Below are 23,320 nucleotides of genomic sequence, written 5' to 3' on the forward strand. Positions count from 1 at the left end.
AAAATTCTAGTCTTGTCATGAATGTTAATTTGCAACTGATGTTTTTGAAGAACCAGTTTACTGTCTGAAATGTTTTTCTTATAGTTGGCTTTATTGCTTTTGCCGTACTGAAACTCCTACAAGTTGATATTTGGATATATCCAAGTGAGATTACATATAAATAGCAGTTCAAACAGAACAATGGCAGTTTGGCATTTCTTCTGGAAAAATTAGGTATTTTGATTTGGAGATAATGACGATTAAACTTACAAACTTAATATGTGACAGTTACGGCAAGAAATTTGGATCAGCTCTAAAAATGATAAAGGTATTATTTTTCTCCTCCCCTTCCAGAGAGGAATGGGCATCAGGGAACATTTATTTCCTTCCAATAATGTACATAACTATGACAGTAATGGAAAGGAGGCACTGCCATAGTGATAGGTGTGTTTTTGTGAAAAGATGGTTTTGCAGTGACCTTGCTGTAAACTGCACGCAAAGACTATTCTCACTTCAGCTGGCAATTATTTGCAACCTTCATCCTATTCCTGTTAAAAGTTTTGTCATCGTTTTAACTACATGAACAATCTTTTCACTCTAACAGTGAAACGTGGTGTTATGAGATTTTCTGATCTCAGGAAGAAAAGATCTGCCTCAGGTTGCTGGAACCAAATTAATTCAGGTTTTAATTTTAGATAGCTTCTGAGTTCAGTTATGAAGTGGGGCAGACATCACCAAACTGATTTTAAGTGACTTGAGATGCACAGCTCAGCTTTAGTACTGGGATTTGAACAGGTTATTAAGGCAGTGAAATAGTTTTCTGTTTGTGCTCACTTCTAGTATTTTCCCCCTTAAAATTAATGATGAAAACATGTTAGAGTATAGATAATATCTGAAGAGCAATAAATCTCATTGATGAAATGTGTGAATATCCACTATCCAGAAGCAGGCTGGACAAAGAATCATAAAATAGTAGGATCCTACTCGTTCAGAGATTGTTTAAAGCTTTCCTTCTAAATAGGGTGGTTTTTGTTTTGGCTTGGGGTTTTATTCCACTTTTATTCAGGGTTGTTTCACTGGTGCCCAGCACTATTTTCTCTGTAGTTTTTGCCAAAATATGTATTTCCAGCAACAAAGTATCAAGTTCATAGAGTGACATGGGCAGAGAAAGAAAACAAGGGGGAGAAGAGGTGCTGAGGAAAATAAAACAAGAAATTCCAGAGCAGTGTGCCCCACATCCCTTTCCTTGATTAGTGCTGGGCTGTACCAAATATCTGCTGTGTAAACATGACCCAAGGTGGATGTGCAGGCTGTTTTTCAGGACCATTCCCACCTGTCACGGGGGAACGTATTTCCCAGGGGTTAAGGGTTTTTTTGTTTGATCATCCCTGTTCCAGCCCTTGGTGGAGCGGTGTGGGAGAGCGTTGTGTTTTGTTGTTAACTAGGGAGTAACCTTCACCTCTTGCATCTGCCTCCAGCTCCAAGATATTTAACCAACAGAACCACAGGGTTCAAATAAACAAGTTTCAGCTCATGCACTTTGTGTTAGTCAGCTATCTAGAGGGAATTTATTTACAGCTAGTTCTGCCTACATTTTGACCTCACTAGCTTTCTGCCCCCCTTCCCCAAATTCTTGATTGATTTCCAAGGTATGACTAATGCATTTCTCTAAATGCTTTGGGCTTCACACCCCAGCTCTTTTACTTTGATGATTTGTTTCGTCATAATTCTATTTACTAATGTTTCAGTCAACAAGACTTGTTTGCTCCCTGAGGGGAACACAGGAGTAACAACGCCTAAAATTATTCCTAATCAAGTTCCAACTACTAAATGATGAGAAAAATGAGAGATTTATTATTGTTCACATAATCTTGTGGGACATCAGATGGTTTGGTAATGGGCATCAAGATAAGCGGTCAGGTACTTAATGGAGAAGGAGATAAAAGAATGGTGATATAAAAGTTTAAAATGGAAGACTGTACCCTTCTGCCAGTGAGTGTAAATCAATTGAGAGAACGGTTGCAGACATTTTCTCTTGTTTCATTTAGACTTGACTAGGCTAGCATTTATCCAGAGATTTACCAGTGTTACAGCTTCAATAAAAGTTTTATAGTCTAGGAAAAATGAAATTACTTAATCAGTTCTAGCCCTGGTTTAAATACCATTGATTTCTGTCTGATAAACTGGTGGCTAGCAGTGCAGGAAAGCCACCTCAAGGAGACACAGTAGAGAAGCTGCAAACACTGGAAAATGACCATCTGTGTGTCTCCATCCATGTCCAACAGAAAGGGGAGGTTGGGGTCTGTCAGGGATTAGTAGCTGGTAGGAGGTCTTTGGGGAAGTGCAAAGGAACCCTGAACTCCCTTTAGTCCTTGGAGAGGTTTCTGTGGGTATGGGGTGATAGGTATGACTATGAGGGTGATCTAAGCAGGAATTCAGGATTGGGGACTGGTGAGGTCACTGGGACTTTATGTTCTTCTACATCTACTCTCTTCTGCTTGGCTGAAGTGAGAATCTTTCCCCATCCAGCACATGCATGACTATTTATGTTTTTTCCTGCCTCGTGTCACCCCAAAAGACATTGAGATCCTGCTGAGTTGTTCACAGAGACACGATCCAGGATTGCATGGAGGTCCATAATGTTATGATTAAGACATTGTGCTCACAATATGTGGAAAAGTTAATTAATTTCAACACAAGAGAATAAGGTGTTGAAGTCACCTATTCATCTGAAAAAGCAAGTGGACATAGTGGATTAATTTGTGTAATTTCTCTTTAATATCACAATATAGGGAGATGTAATATTCCAGGGAGGATCCTACAGACATGGGAGAGAAAGTGACTTAGTCTGGAACCTCAGCGGGAAGATGAAATAAGACTCAAACTGTCTTGTGCAACCAGGCTGATGATAACAATATGGGCAGTTACCTGGGAAGGGTCCTAAGCCTTTGCTGGAATTCCAGGCACATAAGTTGGTGCTGTGTAAGAACTGTCCTCACAGAGTTTTCTAAATTCTAACCTGTTTTAAAGACTATGGTAATCCAGGTAATTAAGAAAAGGCACAATTTTTCTCTTGTTGAAATCCAAAAATCAAAAAGCAATTATACTGAGAGTATACCTACTGCAGCTGCTGCTTTATCATTTCTCATTCCAAAATACGAGCAGGTGAATTCCTTTCATTTTTTACATTGCAATTGACAAGAACTCATCAGCTAAACCTTTTAGCTCTTGCTTTGCGGATATCATAGAGCTGATAAGTAAACACTGATAAAATCAAGTGACGCTTCAGCTGCTTTCTCCAAACTGTACTGAAAGCCAGTGTACACAAAACAGGAACTATAATGAAGTTTCAGCCACATCTAATCTAGTTTGAACCTTAGATGCTGATAGCAGTGTTATGTCACTTTTTGGGAAAAAAAGTATCTTGCTTGATGTTAATTAGGTGAATTCTGTATTTGAAAGTCATGCCCCAGATATTTTAAAGCCTGTCTGATGATTTTGATACTCCTCTGATTTAGATTGATATGAAAGTATTTGTTTTTGTAGCATTTTCCTTGTCAGGGGAAAGAATTTTGCTGCATCTTCATGTGTTCTAATTGGCATTTAAAATCTAATTTTTTTTTAATACTTTTTCCATTAAATTACACATGTTTAACAGCAAAGGAAGTACATATTCTGCTATGTAATGTCCTAAAATAACACTAATGCATGCTGCTTCAGGCCTGTATGGTATTTGATAAAGAAGAAATTGTTCAGGGAGTTCTTTCTATTCTATTCCCAAGCATTTATTTAAGAAAAGCAAACAAACAAACAAACACAATCAAACAAACAAAACCAACCCAAAACATGAACAAAAAACCAAAACAAATGCCAACCAAACAAAAAACTCCAAAAAACCAAACATAAAATCAAACCCAAAATAAAACGAAACCAAACTCACAAAGAATCCCCAAAACAAACCTCTTTCCCCAAACCAAAACCTGAACAAAAGGAAAGTTAATCAGTCACAGTGACAAGGATAAGATGTACCCAAGCTGAATTCAGTGTGCTCATCAGTCAGAGTCCTTATCTGGCGCATTCTTCCTCCAATTATAATACATTTTTTTACAGAAAGATGAAGTTTGCCTCCTGCAAACAGTTCCAAAATTCCATCAACTTTGAGTATGGACAAGCTGGAGTCGAAAAGTGAGTAATTTTTTCTGAACACTTGAGCCAGTATGTGTGTGAGGAGTGGGTGAACCAGGGTAGATAGGGACTTCCCTACTGGACTTCTCCTCTATCCCTTCAGTATTTTCCAGCTACAGTTAAACTGTGTGAGCAGCTCAGGAAAAAAAAAAAGGCTATAAATGACATGATAAAAGGAACTGGGGAAGCACTGTAGTCTGCTCCAGAGCTGCTCGCTGCTAGGAGTCCAGCGGGCCATTTCAGTCCAGCAGACATGAACTGGTGAGCTGGCAGGAGCAGTAAAAGGACTTGTGTTCTTGTTAGGAGTAGATTTCTAGGAAGTCGCTCAGCTGGTGAGGAGCACTTGCTGGATTTCTTATGAAGGCTGACAAGGTTTTAGAGTGGTGGTAGGGTGTTCCAGTACCTAAAGGGGGCCTGCTGGGAGAAAGCTGGAGAGGGACTTTTTACAAGGGCATGTAGTGATAGGACAAGGGTGATGCTTCTAAACAGAAAGAGAGCAGGTTTAGATTAGATACTAGGAAGAAATTCTTTATTGTTGACTGGAAGATGTTGCCCAGAGAAGATGTCGGTGCCCCATCCCTGGAAGTGTTCAAGGCCAGGCTGGATGAGGCTTTGAGAAACCTGGACTAGTAGAAGGCATCCCTGTTCAGGGCAGGAGAGTTGGAATTAGATGTTCTTTAATGTTCTTTACAATTAAAGCCATTCTGTGATTCTATTGACTCTGATTTACTCAGACACATGGAAAGGTTGCTCTTCAATGAATTTTTGTTAAAGAGAATTCCTGTAGGAGAGTAACACCACATGAGGAAATGAGGAGTTGGGGTGTTACTGACTGTTATTAGCCTGGGCTGTTCATAGCAAGGATGATCCAAGCCATTGAATGCAGCAAGCTTTTTTGTTCAAAGTAAATCAAGGACTCACAACACCCTCCTAAACCAAAGCCAAAATCCTCCAGGTAAGTTATCTCTGACAGGTTGTTTCAGCTAAAGAAGCTCAGTTAGTAGCTGTTTCTTGGATCTTTTCTGGAAATGAATCTGTACAAAATTAAAAAGGAAATATTAGGGCATGTTCATATAGAATCTATTGATGTTTCTTAGAAATCCTTCTGTTTGGGTATCCTACACTTAAAAGCGAAGTGTTAAAAGGTAGAGTCTTGATACCAAATGCAGTTGGTTATGATACTAAGATATTTACTTGACTGACTGAACTTGCTACAAACGTAATTTGTCCTTTATGTATTTCTCCTGAATTTTAGTGTGTTGACTGGTAAGACTCAGGTGACCGTATGAGTGTACACATTTCAGGAAATAACATGGCATGGCATTTCCTAAGCAATAAATTACAATCTTTTCCTTACAGCAGTCACAATGATCGGCAGTGACAATGACATGCTAGGTACTTTCCAAACACACAGAAGAGTCTGTAGTGCAATGGAATAACATCTAAGTGGAAGGCAAAGTGAAAGAGAAGAGAAAGTAGACAGTAAAAGCTAATTGCTATTGAAACAAACAAGATTCTCCACAAGAGAAAACAAGATTAACAAAAATCCCTAAAGACCTCAGTAGTTTGTTTGGTGTTGGGGGTTAAAAGTGGAAATAATTATGGCCTGTGGGGAAATTAATGTGTTTTGGCTGGAGAAGAGCTATTAACAAAGGTGTATAAATGGCTTTGTGCGAAACTGCCAGTCACAGAGAAATGGATGATTTTTCAGCAGTGTCATGAGACACAATGAATGTAGGGGGACACATTTACAAAACTGTGAAAATGGAAAAAATATGCAAACCCAAACAATCCTGTAATTTCAAGGAGAAACTGGGCAGAGAACAGCAAGACACATTGCACAGGTAAATAATAAATAAAATATAGCACGTAGAGCCTATGTGGTCATTTCTTTTGTGCCATGACACATTTTCATTTTGCAGTCCCATTCCACTAGTACAGTATTAGTGAGAACACTAGTGCAAGTAATGCACCACTAACATTGCTGCCAAATTCTTCCCTGTTCTCAGAGGCAAATCACCTTCAGATATGGTACACAGACATGAGAAGGGATGGGTGGTATCTTTGGAGGACATGGAGAGGCCTTGCAATTAAAAAAGAGAGGAAGTTGTAAAGCCAAATAAACAACTCTGACCACATCACTGTTTCTATTCTAGATGAATCATCTGTGTCTTCCTCACCTTTACAAGTGGTTTTGTGCAGACCTTGTCTACAGAGGAAAGATGTTCATGTCAAACAGCGAGGGACAAGGATCTTAATTTGTTCTAAAGGCTGCTAAAATTACTCTCTGGATGCTTCCAGCCTACTTCTTCCTCCTCCCATTTTGCATCCTTTCTCACCGCTCTTTGAAATAAGTCTTAGTTATTTAGAATGAGGTGGAGTATGAACCGCTTCAATGTTCAGCTGCTTTGATCCTATTCCTTGTGGCCTTTACAGCTGCAGGAACAAAGTTTATTCCTGTCCTATTAGTTGTGGAGCTTTATTCAGCATGTGTTGTCGTGACTTCCGTGGTAAGGGGGTGCTCATCAGTGTGTGCAGCAGCAGCAGTAGCAGCAACAATAGCAGCACCATTTGGCGCAGTCTAATCTGTGTGAGAAAGTGTTTTGTGCAGCCTGAAGGGGCTATCATATAAGAGCTGTCAGAGTAGTAATCCCTTTTTAAATGAAAGGAAAAGAAAAAATGTCACAAAAGCAAATTGAAAAGAGAACAGAAGGTGAGGGTTTGCACGTACCTCAACATCACACAGCAAAGTTCAAAGTTTCAAACAAATGTAACAGCAAGGTTACATTTGTAACCAGGGAAACAATTTTTCAGCGATGAAGGACAGGGTGGGTGTAGGAGAGGCTTTTGTTGTTCAGACATAACCAGAATAAAGGCAACAGTGTAGCAATCTGCCTTCCTCCTATAGCTCAAGAGGGTAGCTCAAGTTACAGAAAAGGGTGTCTGGGTAGAACTAAGCGCCCTAGGAGAGCATCAGAGGTGTGAAAGTGGAGATCATGTCAAACAACCAGGGACAAGGGTCTTAATTTGTTCCAAAGGCTGCTAGAAGTACTTTCTGGATGTCTCCAGCCTACTTCTTCTTCCTTCCATTTTGCATCCTTTCTTACCACTCTTTGAAATAGGTGAGAAGTGCTGACTGAAAAATACACTGGAAACCCTTTGGTGCCTCAGTGGGAGTGGGAGAGGAAGGGGGAGTAGGGCCTGCTGAGGAATCATTGCAGGGACTCCATTGCATCTTGCTATGGTGGGCTTACTTCTACTTATTTCAAAAGTGCTGCAGAAAGGGATTCCTGGGTTAACTGACTACATCTATGACTAGCTCCATGTTTTAATTTTTTCTTTTTTAATCATAGCTAGAAGTATTAAGATATTACAAATATCTGCTGAAAGGAATGATTTTTTAAAAAAGAAACAAAGTTAGGGGGAGAAGAGAGAAAATGAGGTGAGGAAAAAAAGGCTAGTTCTAACTAATTGAATGTTATTAAGATTATTAAACTTATGTGAAACTATTTAGTGATCTTTTTGTGCACTCATTATATTTCTAAGCTATATATCCTAATGGCTGACTCTATTGCTTTGTGGACAAGAAAGGACTGCCAAATCAGCCATTTATTTGCTGTGGTTATTAGGCTACACATCTTTTAAGTTGTGTAAAGGACAGTAGTGTATCACAATTGTTTTCAAGAGTAAATGATTCGACTGCAGTCTCCTCAAGGCAGGAATTTTATGACATGTGCAGTGCTTGCCCAGAGAAGACTTTGTAGAGCAGCATTTACTTGTGATGCTGTCAAAATGCTTGTAATAATCATCTCTTTTTAGCTTAGTGAACATTTTTACTTTTAAGAGTTTAAGTGTCCTAGGTACCTTAAAGATGTACCCCACCCTGGGAAGGATTTTTCTTTTCTGTAGTGGATTCAGTGTTCAGGATTCACAGATTTATGGATTGCAACTATTTTATCTCTCACAAAATAATGAAAAGTAATAACTGATAACAATTTCTAGATAATGAAAAACAATAACTGCTAACCCTACCTCCTTGTATTTTTAAATTTTTGTGTTAGATGGCAATGCTCTAACCAACTTTGCTTAACAGTGAGTGACTCTCTGTAGGTGCCTGCTGTATAATATCCTCTTAATTTCAAGATGCTTGTTTAAGGACTTGCCTAGTCTATTAACATCTGAAAGAAGTCGGTTTATATTTTTGTGGTGGATCTTTCTTTCTACTGGTGCTTGCTCTTGGCATTTGGGGTAGGTGGTGTATTTTGGCCACCAACTGCTTAGGTCCATCACCCCCAAAACCTCTGGATGATCTAAAAGGGGGTTTTCCCATTTCTGAATATTATTCTCTTAGGTTAAGACATTATTGTTACCAGCTTTTTGCTGCCATCAGCCAAGTGTCATAGGTTAGCAAGCATAGTCCCGGAAGGGACGTCCTTGCTAAGGGGTGCTTACAGTTTCCTCTGGGAACTGATAGAACCTATCAGCTGGCCAGTTTGAATATGGACAATTCTCTAAGCCACTTAAAGTTGTGATCACCTCTGTGATCCACATTTAAGAATAGGCAAACTCCCCCTCCAAGCTCTCTCTCGTTTCCGGCGCTGGGACAGGTGGCTGCAGGACCCGAGCAGGGCCCAGCGGGCCCGGCCAGGCCCTGCTTGGGCCAGGCCGGGCCGGGCCACGGCCATCCTGAAGCCATGGACCTGTTCCAGCCGTGAATTCAACATTCCAGCTGCAAAGCTGCAAGGCCGAGGTGAGATTAACCCTTTTTATTGCTGTGAAGAGCTGAAAACCTGAGGGAAGAGAGAGAGGAGATGCTTAAAGCTGAAATTCTGTTGTGAAGCTATGATATATCAGAGTATCCTGTTGTAATTTCATGAAGATATGGGGGGTGGAGTGTTCAACTCGTGAGCAGAAGCACCTGCGCTGAGATAGGCAGATGCTGACGCAGCTGTAATTTCATGAGAAGTTTGGACAGGGAGAGATGGACCAGATGAGGACTTTTTGCTCCAAATGGGAAAGGAGAAAACCTCAGTCCGTAGAGATGAACCAGATGAGGACTTTTGCTCCAAATGGGAAAGGAGAAAACCTCAGTCCGTAGAGATGAACCAGATGAGGACTTTTGCTCCAAACGGGAAAGGAGAAAACCTCAGTCCCTAGAGATGAACCAGATGAGGACTTTTGCTCCAAATGGGAAAAGAGAAAACTTCAGTTCCTAGAGATGCTCCCAGAGATAGTCCTAACGATGAAGATGATGAAGACCCTTTGCTCCCAGGGAAGGAGAAGGGCCTCTGGTTTTGTTTCCGAACGGCTCAACCTTAAAATTGTACCCCAAAAAACTTCAAGAGTGGACCCTCGAAAGCAGTTGCGGGAAAAGCTGCAAGTCGGGGGAAAGGACTCACACACAGGCAGAGAGACTCCTCTTCCTAAATGGACTGAACAATATTTGGAAGTGGGCGGCTGTCTCGTTGTGATAATGTTTTCATAGCATGAGCAAGAAGAGACTTCTCTTTCTAAATGGACTGAACAAGGTTATTATGGAAGTGGTAAACAGACTGAACATCTTAAGGGCTGTCTTTGAACATTGTCAGTGGGAGAAGGGAGGAAGGTGGGGGGAGGAGGAGAGTTCTGAAGGTGGTATAATTTTTTTTTCTTCTTTTAGGTCTGTTAATAAACTTCTTTATATTCTTTCAAGTTTGGTGCCTGTTTTGCATTTCTCCTAATTCTTATCTCACAGCAGATAAACAGTAATGAGTATTTTGGACCAAACCACTACACCAAGGAAAGATCGTTCTAGTTGAAGGGATCTCAGGAGCTGTGAATCATCCACATGAGGAAAAATCAGGTAGATCAACTCAGACTACCTGGTTGGATAAACCAATTTTGAAATTAACAGGAGAGTGCTTCTGTAATCCATTTTCCAATGTTGTTTATAGCTGGCAGAGAATGGTAACAATCAACCATCAACCAGAACACCTATTTACCAGCTAAGCATCTCTGTAGTCCCCTGAATATTTAGTTTGGGTTTTTTGTTTTCCCTGAGTGATCTGCGAGTCAGGAGTACCAAACAAGAGTCTTCTCTATATGAAATATCCCCATAAGACATGAGTTTTCTGCAGTCTTTCTGACAGTTTATTCATATTTAATTGCATTTACCATATTCAGCCAAGCTGAGAATGAAATCTAAATAAAAATGCTCAAGTAGGCCACAATGCTTAGATAAATTAAGTGCAGGCTAATAATCTCTTCCCTTGAAATCTCAGATGGATGATGGAAAGAGAAATATAGGAGCTAAAGTCCACATGAAATCAAACATATTTTCATCAAGCAACCACTTACTGAAAGACCACCACACTCAAGGCTGTGTTTTCTGAGTGTAAAAAACAGTAGAAGGAACAGGTTTTGTTTGCACACAACAGGGCCCTTTATATTACCATTGCTTTTCTTGTTAGTGCTAATAAACAGATGTATTACCCCACAGTCCTGATAATTAGTCTATCATCAGAAGGAGCTGGTGTTGCAAGTATGAGTGATGATAAGGAGGGATGAGGGATGATAAAGATGAGAGAGATAAAGATAACTCATCTGGAACAGGAAGGGCAATGTGGCTGGTGACTATCATCACTGCACTTCCACTCTACAGGGAGAAAAATAGGTATAAGACACAAGGACATTTTTAACTGCTGCAGAAGATTTTACTGGATGCCTAACAATAGAAAAAACCATTTATGTGGTTACATTTTCTAGGTTACCAGCTATAAGAAGCACCCATTTTCTCTGCAATTGCATCTGTGGTGTTAAGTTTAATTTCTGATCAGTACAGAGAGACAGTAATTGAAGTCACGCCCTCAAATTGTAGTGCCGGTTTGTGTAGCTGTTTTTCTCTTTAAGAAGCTACTCATTGATTTACTGATTTTCTACTGTGCTCCTCACCCTTTTCCTCTTTAGCAGTTTGCTTTCCTGTGGAGTAAATAAATAATTGATCACCTGGAGCTTATTTTTCCCTCCCTGTCCTATGTGTAATATTTAGAAGAGACTTAAACATATCAACAATTTTACACTGCTTTTTCAACTTAATAAAAACGATCCACTTGATTTTTTTTTTTTTCAGAGACTCATATTCTTGAAGTCCTTAAGGCTATTCAGTTTTGCCACTTGAGGAAACATGTACACATTTCCAGAAGATATGTAGAACATTTTTCAAGTTGTAGATTGGAACTGATTATAACTACTGGGGTTTTTTTGAAGTATGTAATCAGATTAAGTTTTATGTTTTGTCCTGCTTTTTTTATACCACCTGTTACAGACTCCCAGCAGACAATAGAATATAAAATGTAGCTCTTTAGCCAGTTGATCATGACTATATTTGCATAGCATGAACTTTTCCTAACTAGGCTTCAGAAAAGAAGGAAAAATAACATTTAATGAAAGGTACTTTTCATAAAGAAACTGTGAATTAACAAGCATTTCTTTTAGCAGCGGTGCTGTTGTTAAAGCTTGCCTTTATTCTCACCCTATACTTGAATAACTTTAATTTAACCCTTCATTGTCACAGGTGAAATGGATTTCCAAGCCAAATTTGCCTTTACAATGGGGTTAGCTCAATTTAGTTATATAAACTCTTAGCTGTAAAGATACAAATTGGTTGTGAGACCATACAGTGGGCTAGATTAGAGACCTCATCTGTGACAAAAACTGGAAAAAAGACAGAAAAAAATATTTCACAAGCAAATCATTTTCGTGAACTGTAACAGCTGAAGAGCTGAAACAAGGATGCCTTGAAGGCTAGGCCCTGGCTGAATACCAAAGACTTCTATCACTCCTCAGCTGGTCAGGGCAGAGACATATATTTATGGAGGGAGACAAGGAAAGGGAGAGATCACGCAGCAGTTTTCATCATGGGCAAAACAGAGTCAGCTTGAGGAAAGTAATTGAATTTAGTCAAATTCAAATGAGAGTGGGATACTGAGAAGTAAAGCCAAATCTTAAAAACACTTTCCCTGGCAACCTCCCTTCTTCCTGGGATTAACTTTATTCCCAATTCTCTACCTCCTACCTGCAGAGGCACAGGGGGATAGAGAATGGGGTTGTGGTCAGTTCATAACATGTCTCTGCCACAGATTCCTGTTTAGAGGGAGGATGCCTTCCCCTGCTCCATCATGGTGTCCCTCCCAAAGGGGACAGTCCTCCACAAACTTCTCCAAAATAAACCCCAGGATGAACTTCAGTTCTTCCAAACTGCTCCAGTGTGAGCTTCCCCTGTGGTGCAGTCCTTCAAGAACAGATTGCTTCAGCACGGATCCCTTGCAGGGTCACAAGTCCTGCCAGCAAACCTGCTCCAGTGTGGGCTTCCCATGGGGTCGCAGCTCCTTTTAGCATCCCCCTGTTCCAGTGTGGGACCCTCCACCTGTGGGGTAGGTGGATCTTTGCTCCATCACAGACCTCCAAGGGCTGCAGGGGCGCAGCTGCCTCACCATGGGCTGCACCAGGGGCTGCAGGGGAATCTCCGCCCCAGCACCTGGAACACCTCCTGCCCCTCGTTCTGAACTGGCCTTGGTGTTTATAGGGCTGCTTCTCTCACATGTTCTCTCCTTTCTCTGCAATAGCTTCTGTGCAATAACTTCTTTAACCTTCTTTAATATGCTGTCCTAGAGGGGCTTACACCATCACTTAGTGGTTCATACTTGGCCAGCATTGGGGCTGTTTGGAGCCAGAAGGAACTGGCTCTATCAGACACAGGGGAAGTTTCTAGCATCTTCTCACAGAAGTTGCCCCTGCAGGCGTTCACCCCATCCCCTCTTCCCAAAATAACCTTGCCACCCAAACTCAGTACAGATGCAGTTCCTTCAAGCAGGTGAATTTCCTTGTGGCTGATTTTTGCCTCAATACTTTAGTAAGTGGGGTTAAGTGCACTGCCAACCCCTTTCATAGAGTGGTTGGGACTCCTTCTCTGATGAAGGATGATAAATGTCTAATATATATCCGATACTGCCTGAAGGCTCAACATGCTTCTGTTGACGTAGTAGTAGTCAGTGTTTGGACATATCATGGTCATACAATTTCATTGCCGGCATTTTTCTTGTCTGCCTAGTGAAGGTAGTAAACAATGCATACTTCACAAAATTTACTCAGATCATTCAGATATGAGCAGAAGTGATTGGGAACTTCTCCAAAGTTGCCCCACTGCCTCCATAGTGTCTTTGGAAGGAGATGTTCTTCACACAACCCCAAATCTGAGCTCCTTTGTCCATTAGACTTAGTTCTGTGTCCATTAGAACAGGATGGAATAAACACAAAGTCCTATCTGCATGGGAAGCCCCTATTCTTTCCAGTCTTGTTGGCTTGCTTCTTGTTTTATGTCCTCCTGAAGCTGAATTAGGACAATAAAAATTCTGTTACTCTGTGGTGCCACAAGCATAGGCAAATAGTGTGATAGACTAACATGGTGGAGACGAAGGATATGATACTGGTGGACTTGTAATTACGTGTATCAATATGCTCATTTTATTGTTTGTTTCGTGATCCCTGGATGGAAGTTATTAAAGATATACGGAGAAAGCATAACTATTCTTATTAAGTTAATGAAGACTATTAAAGGTAAATCTTAACATTCTGTAAGTGAAGAATAGAGCCATATTAATTTTCATCATTTTTCTGAGCAGGCGTCTCAGTAAGTGCTGGCCACCCCTTCTTTCAGGCTGCAGAGCAGATTATGGAATTTCTGTTAGCTAAGAAAAAGGCATATGGTACACTACTATTGAAAGTCAGTATGCAAAGTTATGAGACAGATTTCAGCCTGGGCTGTAGTGGTCTGTCTTCTGTCCCTGGCTTGACTGTATTTTGGGCAGGATTCAAAAAGTGGGGAAACTGGTGAAGTGGTGGGAACCACCAGTGTTTTTACGGACAGACATGAATGAAACAGCTTTTGAGAGGTTTTTGGTAGCTATTACTCAGCTGATATTTCATATGCAGAAGGTGCAATTTTATCTTGTAATAATTCACTTGCTCTTGTCATTTTCTTTCGGTGATCTGCTTGGACAGTATTTATCAAATATTTCTGTTTCTTCTTCAAATGGATTTTACTTCATCTCTCAGCAAATGAATGTGTTTGATGAAAAGATGATCAACAAGAAATAGGAAGTCTGGTGTTTCCAAAGACAGAAATGAGATTATCTTTTGTAAGATGAAAACTTGTAAACATCCAAAAATACAAGTGGTACTAGTAGTTTGAATCACAGTCTGTCTCCTCATTCAGAACTCTTCGAAATGATTGCTACTCTCACAACAATGTAGCAACTCTAAAACCTGTAGTGTAGTTGAAAACCAATTCGCGGTGTGAGTTGATACTGTTCTTGAGAGAAAATCTTTCTAAAGGTACTCTTCTCGGAAGTTATATATACAAGAAGGTATTTCAGATGGCTCTTGACAACAGAATATAGAAAATGTGTTGTGCTTCCTAATTCACAAGAACACCTTTTGGTTTTGTTTGTTCTTCTCTGCTGACTTAAAAGAACAGCTACGTGTTCCTGTATCCAGCATTGCCCTTTGCTAAATAATGGTTATGGTATTTTCTTTTTTCATTCTGAGCAAGTTTCATTTTTTAAATGCAGGTAAGTTAAATATATAGTTTAGGGTCCTGTTTGATGTGACTGCTTTGTCAATGGTACTTTGCTATGGAAGAGATGAGATGCTTTCATATTAAATAAACATACTGTCAGGGTGTGAAAGGGTTCCTCCCCTGTGTTGTGCTTTTGTGAGTTGGAATTATCATCCAGTACAGCTCAGGTGTGCTGTAGGGTCACCACTGAGCACCACTGCTCTTCCCTACTAGTGTCTTAGTGAGGTGCACCTTGTGTGGCTTTAAAAAACAGATAAAGTCTTATCTGTTGCTGTGATTTCAGTGAAATCCAATCTAGAGAAATTTGACAAATTGTTTTTATGAGCACTGGAGGTTTCCTTGAGATAGAGCTATATCCATTTTTAAACCAGACTTACAATTTTGGAATATTTTCACCTGCATTAATTCAGACTTGGTAAAAACAAGAAAACAAAGATACACTTTGGTTAGTGATATCTGAGACAGTGCATGAAGCAATTTTGCATATGGGTAGTATTTTAATGATATGACACAAAACCACAAATTTTTTTGAGATTTACTAATAAGAGGAATAATTTCCTCAGGAGGCTGGGTGAGCGAAAGGAAACCAGAACCATAACTCTATCTACCAGTGGAATTGTTTACTTATTTGAAGCAGCAAACAAGTATTTCTTTTTTATTTCTGTATTTTCTTGCTTTTATTAAAAGGGAAGGAAGACAGTGTGAAGTGAAACTCTTAATATATTTTTTCCCAGGCCCAGGAATATCAATTACTGTTCTAGGTTTTAGGTCTTCCTACACAGCTGATGAGGGACAATGGAGAACGGTCTGAAGGATAAGATGGATTCTGAACACAGAGTACACAGGTACATTTTACAGATCTGTGTGCTCCTTGTGCCTGTTCCTGGAGCACCACATGGATTTTGCTGTCCTTTTCAGTTTACATCCTTCCCATCACAACAATATCTCAACAATATAATAAGAGTCTCAGCTTCACCCTCCTTGTAATTTATCTTTTTCTTATTTAATCGAGTGTGTAGGTGGGGGTGTCTTACAGATCACACTACAGTGTAAAATCTGAGCACTCAGTCTTCTGCCTAAGAAGTAAGGGCTTTATCTCAGTGAAATGAGACAAAGCATTTTAAGAACATTGTTAGAAGGCTTGCTTCAGGCATGTTTTTAACAGAAGTTTTCTGTGTCATAACATTTGGCACATTACAAACTACAGTTCCTCATTTATCTTAACAGAGAGTGTGTCTAGATCAGAAAGCTGAAAATCTTGTGAATAAATCCAAAAGCATGTGGGTTCTTCAGGCTTTCTAAAAATCATTTACTAAATGGTATCAGGTCTGCAAATCAAAATTGCTAGTCTAAGAGTCACACTGAACAGGACACAAGAACCAAAATGTGCATCAGATGACCACAAAAGTATTACCCAAATTCAGCATGAATATTTAAAAAGGAGGGAAAATGGGCTTTTCACAGAGGAGAATTTTTAACCTCAGGTGTATTGAGAACAAGAGCTACTGCCTGAGCCCTGGTTGCCTGTGGTGTCCTGTCCTGCAGGACCAGGCTTAGTGGAATGAGTAACAAGTAACTGTATGCACAGAGTCTTCAGCTCCTGCAAAATGAATTAGTTTTGCTTGGTTCGGCTGGACTAACTTTTAACTAAACTAAATCACCCCAAGACTAATGACCTCATCAGAGCCCATCTCTTGTCCATATCATGTAGTAAAACATCTTAGCTTTTCCCCTTCTTTCAGTTACTAACAAATAAGTTGCTTTGGACACAGCTCTGCATTCATCATTCACCCCCTGATACAAAGCAGGAAGACATGACTGGTGCCTCTGCCTTATCCTATCCAGTGCTCCCAGAGAGCAGCCAGAGTGACATGGTCTAGAGAGAGAGGGAAGGATGACAGCAGTTACCATACTTTTAAATTGCTTTAGCAATTTAGAGCATGAGAAGATGTATTTTGCTAGCAAAGACATAATAGGTAGTTAAAGAGCATGTGGAAAGCAGATATTTTCAGTATTCCCCCCACGAGGTTTATTTAACATGCCGACTAATTGAGAGCATCTTCTGATATCAGCTCCAGGGAAGTATATTTTCTTTGTTTGAAAATATCTTGGTAGGAAACCTGTCACTTCCTTGGCTACCTGATTGCTGTCTTTGCAAGTCCAGGCTAGAATATCATCTGGAACTGAGAACTAAAAAAGTGTCAAAGGGACTAGAAGACCTTATTGTGCTAAATTCATTCACTGCTCTTTTTCTTCCCTCCAGGAACAAAAAAAATTTCTCAGGCTTTTCGGCCACAGTGTTATAAGCATCTGATTAATTTCTTGTGTAATACAGATCAGAGAGGGGAAGTAGCTGGTTGAAGAGGATGGTTTCTTACTGGTGGGGAAGGTCCTGCAAGGTGTGGCCTCGATGGCAGCTTCAGATGCGATGCTGCAGACATTCCTACTGTTTCTGAGTTGAAAAAGTCATTGGAAAGCAGCTCATGCTTCTCGTCCTGTTTTTGTTTGCTTCATCCAACTGCACTATAGTGAGAAACCCTGTAATAACATGAATGAGTCATTTCTTACATTGCTCAATATTTGTTTTGAAATTCTGAGACAGATTTGAGCACCTGACTACTTCTTCTATGATGACTTGGTTTTAAAATCAGTTGTGTAGCTGTTGAACACTTGATTTAAGGAGCTACAGCAAGTGCCAGCTCTGATCAAGCAGAGACATGCTTCTGTTCGTTTGAGAGTAGAGTTAGTCTCTGGAATGGCTCAAGGAATTTTTGTGTATGGTGCAGTTATTCACTCTCTGGAGTCTCTAAATATTTTTGTGGTCCCGAGGCACACATGGGGACAGCATCTATGCATAAAAACAGGCAGGGAACTTGTTTTTGTACCCTGCCACTGAGTCTCAGCCAGGGAGACCATCCAAGGTGGAGAGAGGGGAACAGGAGGAAGAGAAGACTTTCGAGGCCCTATCAAGCAGGACTTTTTCCAGTGTGCATGCTCTGGCTCAGGGTGTTAGAAAGGAGCTTTGAAAAATCTCATTGCCTGCACACATGAACGTCACAGGGTGAAACAGATTGTTTTAGCCTTTTTTTTTGGCATGTTAAAATCCAAACGCCTCCTCGCCTTTTGTAGAAGAAAAGAACATTGTTCATTAGTGTATGTAGGTGCTGGTCTTGTTTTTTATTTTCACTTTCTAACAGTCAGTGAAAGCATAAAGGCATCAAGAATGAATAAATAAACAAACAAAAGCAAAAATCTTAATTATTAATTCCAAGTGGCAATCTGTGACTTTTATTTTGGGAATACCACTTGTCTCTACAGAGAGATTCCAAGGGTCCAAACTTCCCCTGTTCCACCCTTCAGTAGGTCTCTCTCACTGTAACTTGTGGTGAGTTATCCTACTGTGTCCCCACAGGGTCTCTCTGTTACTGCCTCAGGAGAACTGGCACTAGTTCCTTGATGGTAAACCTTCAGCTGGCCTGTGTATGGCATACTTGGCATGGTGAGTGAGGGCTTTGCAGAGGCTGGCCATGGCTGAGATATCTGATAAAGCCAGTGAGGCTTTTCCTCAGGGATCTATCAAATCATGAATGCAATGTACCAGGCAGGGACATCTCTTTGCTGTCTCTTCCAAAATGAACGTTGGGAGGAACCAACAAGCAGAGACACAGGTTCATCAGGCTGATAGGGGTCAGGGTGTGAAAGGGCACCTAAATCATGCATGGATTGATGGAAGAATTAATGAAAAAGAATTCCCCCGAGGACTGGTTAGTGCACAGTGACTGTGTCAGGTTTGGGAGGTCTGTGATCTGAAAAAGGTGAGAGGCTGAGAGGAGGGCACTAGAGGGAAGAGTCAGAGATGCCTGTCTTCCACAGCTGGAAGTGCTTATGTGGCCATAGAACTTCGGGCCACAGGCAGGAGGGACCTTTGGTCCAGTCCAGAAGAGCTGTTCTTATTTCTGTTTATGCAAAAGTACAAAAATTATTTTGAAATAATAAGCAATAAGAGTGGAGTGTTGCTTTGAATAATGTCCTAGGAGTATTTTTGAAGATGACAAAAATCACAGGGGATCTTGATTTTCCTGATGCTTTTTAAAAATACTGTTCTCTGTTTACTCATCTAAAATGTTTCTAACATGTTCATGTGTAGTCAGGGATATTGACTTTGCTGGGAACAGTGGGGATTGTCCATCATGAATGGGTGACTTCCCCCTTTGCCGTAGGGAAACATTTTAACTCAAAATTTTTGTATGGGCTCTTAATGTAAGTTATACATTATTTTTTAAGAATTCTGTGAGGTAGAAGGAAAATAGAAAGTGGAATGGTTTCCAGAGGCAGCCTCTGTCTTAAAAAAAAACACATGTTTTACTACTTGTGACTCACGTTGGAGTGTGATACTAATTGTTAATGCCAATACTTTCAGGAGAGCCCACTAATTCAGTGTGTCTCCGTGCTTGGGTGCTCAGATGAGAATGTCTTTGGAAACTTCCTCTAATTAAGTCCCACTAGATTCAGTGGGTGTTAAGAGCCGCACTACATAAATACGTGAGTCTCACTGGCTGTTCTGCATTTTAGTGAATATCTTCATTTATGCTCTCTGTTCTGTCCTGAAGACAAACAAAGGTGTCTAAAGGATGTTATTTGCCCTCACACATGCCTCTGCTATGGAATCTTTCCATAGAATATCCCCATAGCCTCAGCTCACCAAAAATTGATTGAGGTGAGGTCTCTGTCAGGGCACAGACAGTCCACACATTGTTTTCTTGGCTCATGAGGCAATGAGTAACTTAGCTAGACTTGGCACCCTCTACAAGAGTGGCACAGCTCTCACATGACAGATCAGTGTGGTTAAAAACAGGAAGGTCAGCTTCCATTTTTAAATCATGGGGTGCCATATAAACACTAGGATATATGAGCTTGTCATACCTAGCAGTGATCACTGCAGCTAAATGATGTAACTGGCACACTGTGACAAGGTGGTAATTAATCTGAAGCACATTTTACCATGATTGTTCTCTTTATATTGACTCACAATAAACCGGCACATATAAAGACAGCCATGATATAAAATGCCATGATAAAAAATAAATTTTTTGTTGTGACAAAACAAAATTTAAGTGCTGGATTTTTTGCTGTCTAAATAATGAGAAACCAGAGACAGAGCACATAACTCCTGATTATGGTTGTGTTCTGGGGCTTCCTGCCAATTAGGAACACAGCATTTTCACAGAGCATACCCTCTGTGAAAACAACCGAGTGTTGATCACTGGCAATCTTGCAGTACCTGTGTGCCCTACACTGCTTTGATTGACCTACTGACAGTAATGATTTAATTACTCTGACAGGCACAGAATCCAGGTTGCAAATGGTGTCTATATTATTTTTTAATAAAATTATTATTATTAAATTATTTTTTAATGATCAATGTAAAACCGACTAGTAGAGAAACTATCATCAACAGCTGTACACACCGATAAGGCCCCTGCTGATGGAGGGCCATCTCTGTTCCCTACCCTACAGAAAGAACAAAAAAAGATAGACTAATTATGTTAACTCATTAATATAGATACTGAAATCTGAGCTGTATATGTACACACAGTATTTAACCATCATCATAAAAAAAATATAATTTTGTATATTTTTTTCCCTCTCTTCTGTATTATATAATTATGTCAAGGAAATTTTGACTTTAAAAATTAACCCCAAAAAGTAGCATATTAGTACAAAAATACAATAATAAAATCTATTCTGGTTTCATCTCATCAAAAGTCAATCTTTTTGGTTGAAAATATGTAATACATGAAATATTTTTAAACCAAATTTTAAGAGAAGAAAGATGAGTGAAAACAACAGGAGTAAATCTCTCATAAGAGACTAAGCTGTAAATTAGTTGAGACAGAAATATATATTAGGTTTGTCATAAATTCTGAGTAGAATGTTAAGATAAGGATGCCTGCCTTCCTTCCTTCCTTTTCCTTAGCTTTTATGTTTGAGCTGATGTCACTTGGTATGAAATATCCCTTTGGTTAATTTGGATCCGCTGGCTTAGTTGTGTCCCCTCCAAGGATCTTGCTCACTCCAGCCCCTTGATGGGGGGAGAATGTTGGAGAGACAGCACTGAGGCTGTGACAGCCCTGATCAGCAGCAGCCAAAACACTGGTGTGCTGTCAACCACCTTCTAGATACCAATGCTGAGCGCAGCGCTGCAAGGGCTGCTATAGGAAAATGAACTCCAGCTCACCCCAACCAAATGCAAATGATTTGCCCTTACAGAAATCATCCTGACTGTCAATTATCACCTCCTTTCACATGCAGGAGAATCTGCTTCATGATCTTGCTGGGCACAGAGGGGTGACTGGAAGGTCTGTAGTTCTTGGGTCTTCCTTTTTAGAAATGGACTTAATATCCCTTTTCCAGTGAGTGGGATCTTCCCCAGACTATGCCCTGACTAACCATTCAAATCTGTGGATATATGTCATTGGGTACCATGGACTTGTACACCTTCAGCTTCCTTAGACGGTCTTGAATCCGATCTTCTACAGCTCCTCATTCTCCCAACCCCTGCCTCTGACTTCTGCAACCCAGGTGATGCAGCTGGCATACTTGCTGGTGAAGATCAAGGCAGAACTTTGTTGAGTACCTCAGTCTTCTTCATACCCCAGGTAATCAGGTCTCCAATTTCCTTCTTGTCCCTACTCTTGTTTTTAACACCAGCGTACCTTTAGAAATTTTTCTCATTGTTCTTGATGTCCATGTCAATGTTTAACTCTATCATGGCTGTAGATTTCCTAACCCATATTTTCCTTAGGTTATCTATCCCTGTTTCCACCCTCTGTAGGCTTCCTTTTTGTGTTTGAGTTTTTCCAGGAGCTGCTTGTTCATATACACTGGCCTCCTGGAATTTTTGCCTGACTTCCTTTTTGTCAGGATGCATTGCTCCTGAAGTCCAGCGCAGTGAGCTTGCTTCTCGCCCTCCTCACTGCTGCAAGGATCTTGAATGGCACCATTTCATGGTCACTTCAGCCCAGCCTGCCCTTGAGCTTCGCCTTTCTCGTCAGGCCCTCCTTGTTGGTGAGAACAAGGCCCAGCATAGCACCTCTCCTTGTTGGCCTTTCTCTCGCTTGGAGAAGGCAGTTGTGACCAGTGTATGCTAGGAACCTCCTGGATTGCCCGTGCCCTGCTGTAGTGCCCCTACAACAGATGTCAGGGTGTTTGAAGTCCCCCACGAGGACCAGGGCTTCTGAATGCAAGTCTGCTCCTCTCTGTCTGTAGAGGGCCTCATCCACCTTCTGTTGCTGGTCAGACAGTCTGTAGCAGACCTGCACTATAATGTCACCTGTCCCTGCCCTCCCTTTAATCCTGACCCATAAACTCTCAGATGGTCCCTCATCCATGCCCAGGCAGAGCTCTGTGCACTCCATTGGGTCACTGACATGAAGGGAGACATGCCCTCCTCACCTCCACTGCCTGTCCTTCCTAAACAGCCTGTTTACTTCCATTCCAACACTTGAAACACAGAAGTCATCCCCCTCCATCTCTGTGATTCCAGTAAGATCATAGTCCTGCAGGCATGTGCATGTAATTCCTCTTGTTTATTCCCCATGTTGTGTGCATTTGCATAGAGGCATTTAGATATGACTCCCTATGAAGCTCATTTGCTAACTGCAGTGGCTGGAATTCTTTTGAACTGTCTTAGCTCTCCTGCTGACCTGTGATCCCTCTCTAGTCTGTGAGCATCTGTTGCTGGTCCTGGCACAAAACTGGTAGGAGTGGGATGGATTGAGGTTCCCCTCTTCTGGCAACTTTTAGTTTAAAGCAACACCACTCCTCCCCACACCACTGCTTTGTTTCTCTGTCTTAAATTGATGACTTGTGTTTAGATGAAGGCAATGAAAAATATTCTTTATAATTAATGATGAAAATTTAAAGAGTATTTAAGCCTTCAGCAAGACCTTATTATTAACATGAAAAAATGAAAAGGACAAGACAGGATATGTTGTGTAAAGGAGTTTGGAAGAAACACTATACTTGACAAAAACCCTCATCCCCTCTCCAATCTTTTTATTGATTCACTACATGAAGGTCAAAATTCAAGAAGTACTTGAATTTTATGAGCATTTTAATGTCAGTTTCTTCATTAAAGGTATCAGATCTCATTGGAAAGGTTTGGTGAAGCTTGGGGATGCTGCAGTGCTACCTCTCCACATCCAGCTGGTTATGTGGCCAGATACTGCAGGCTGCATCTGAAGTGCTATGCTTCTGCCCATTTAACTATTTCAGTACAGCCCAACCACTGCTGCTCCACAGGAGAAAAAAATAATGGTCAGCTGTAATTTTGAACTCACTGATGTTGGCAAAAGAAAACTCCCTAAGGAAGCACATCAAAATGCTGAATCCTGTCGGAAGACAAGAAGGGTCTGTGCATTCACAGCACAGCTATCCTCTGCTTGTCATGTTTCTGAAACACTTTCCTCTGTTAAGTCCTTGCTGACTCTGGTTTGCATGAACACTTTGACTAACTGAGTTCTGTAGCTTGTCCTGCTG

General features: G+C 40.6%; 1 protein-coding gene across 1 annotated transcript in view; it reads left to right on the forward strand.

Annotated features, from left to right (window-relative positions):
- Positions 1-7,146: 7,146 nt before the first annotated feature.
- The window catches only part of TMC1 (transmembrane channel like 1), an 85,790-nt gene continuing 69,616 nt past the window's right edge, over positions 7,147-23,320 (forward strand). Inside the window, exon 1 of the mRNA XM_017735459.1 lies at positions 7,147-7,286. The gene's annotated coding sequence lies outside the window, so the exon portion shown is untranslated. The remainder of the gene's footprint in view (positions 7,287-23,320) is intronic.

This window comes from Corvus brachyrhynchos, unplaced genomic scaffold (genome assembly GCF_000691975.1).
Source record: "Corvus brachyrhynchos isolate BGI_N302 unplaced genomic scaffold, ASM69197v1 scaffold22, whole genome shotgun sequence".
Taxonomy (NCBI): domain Eukaryota; kingdom Metazoa; phylum Chordata; class Aves; order Passeriformes; family Corvidae; genus Corvus; species Corvus brachyrhynchos.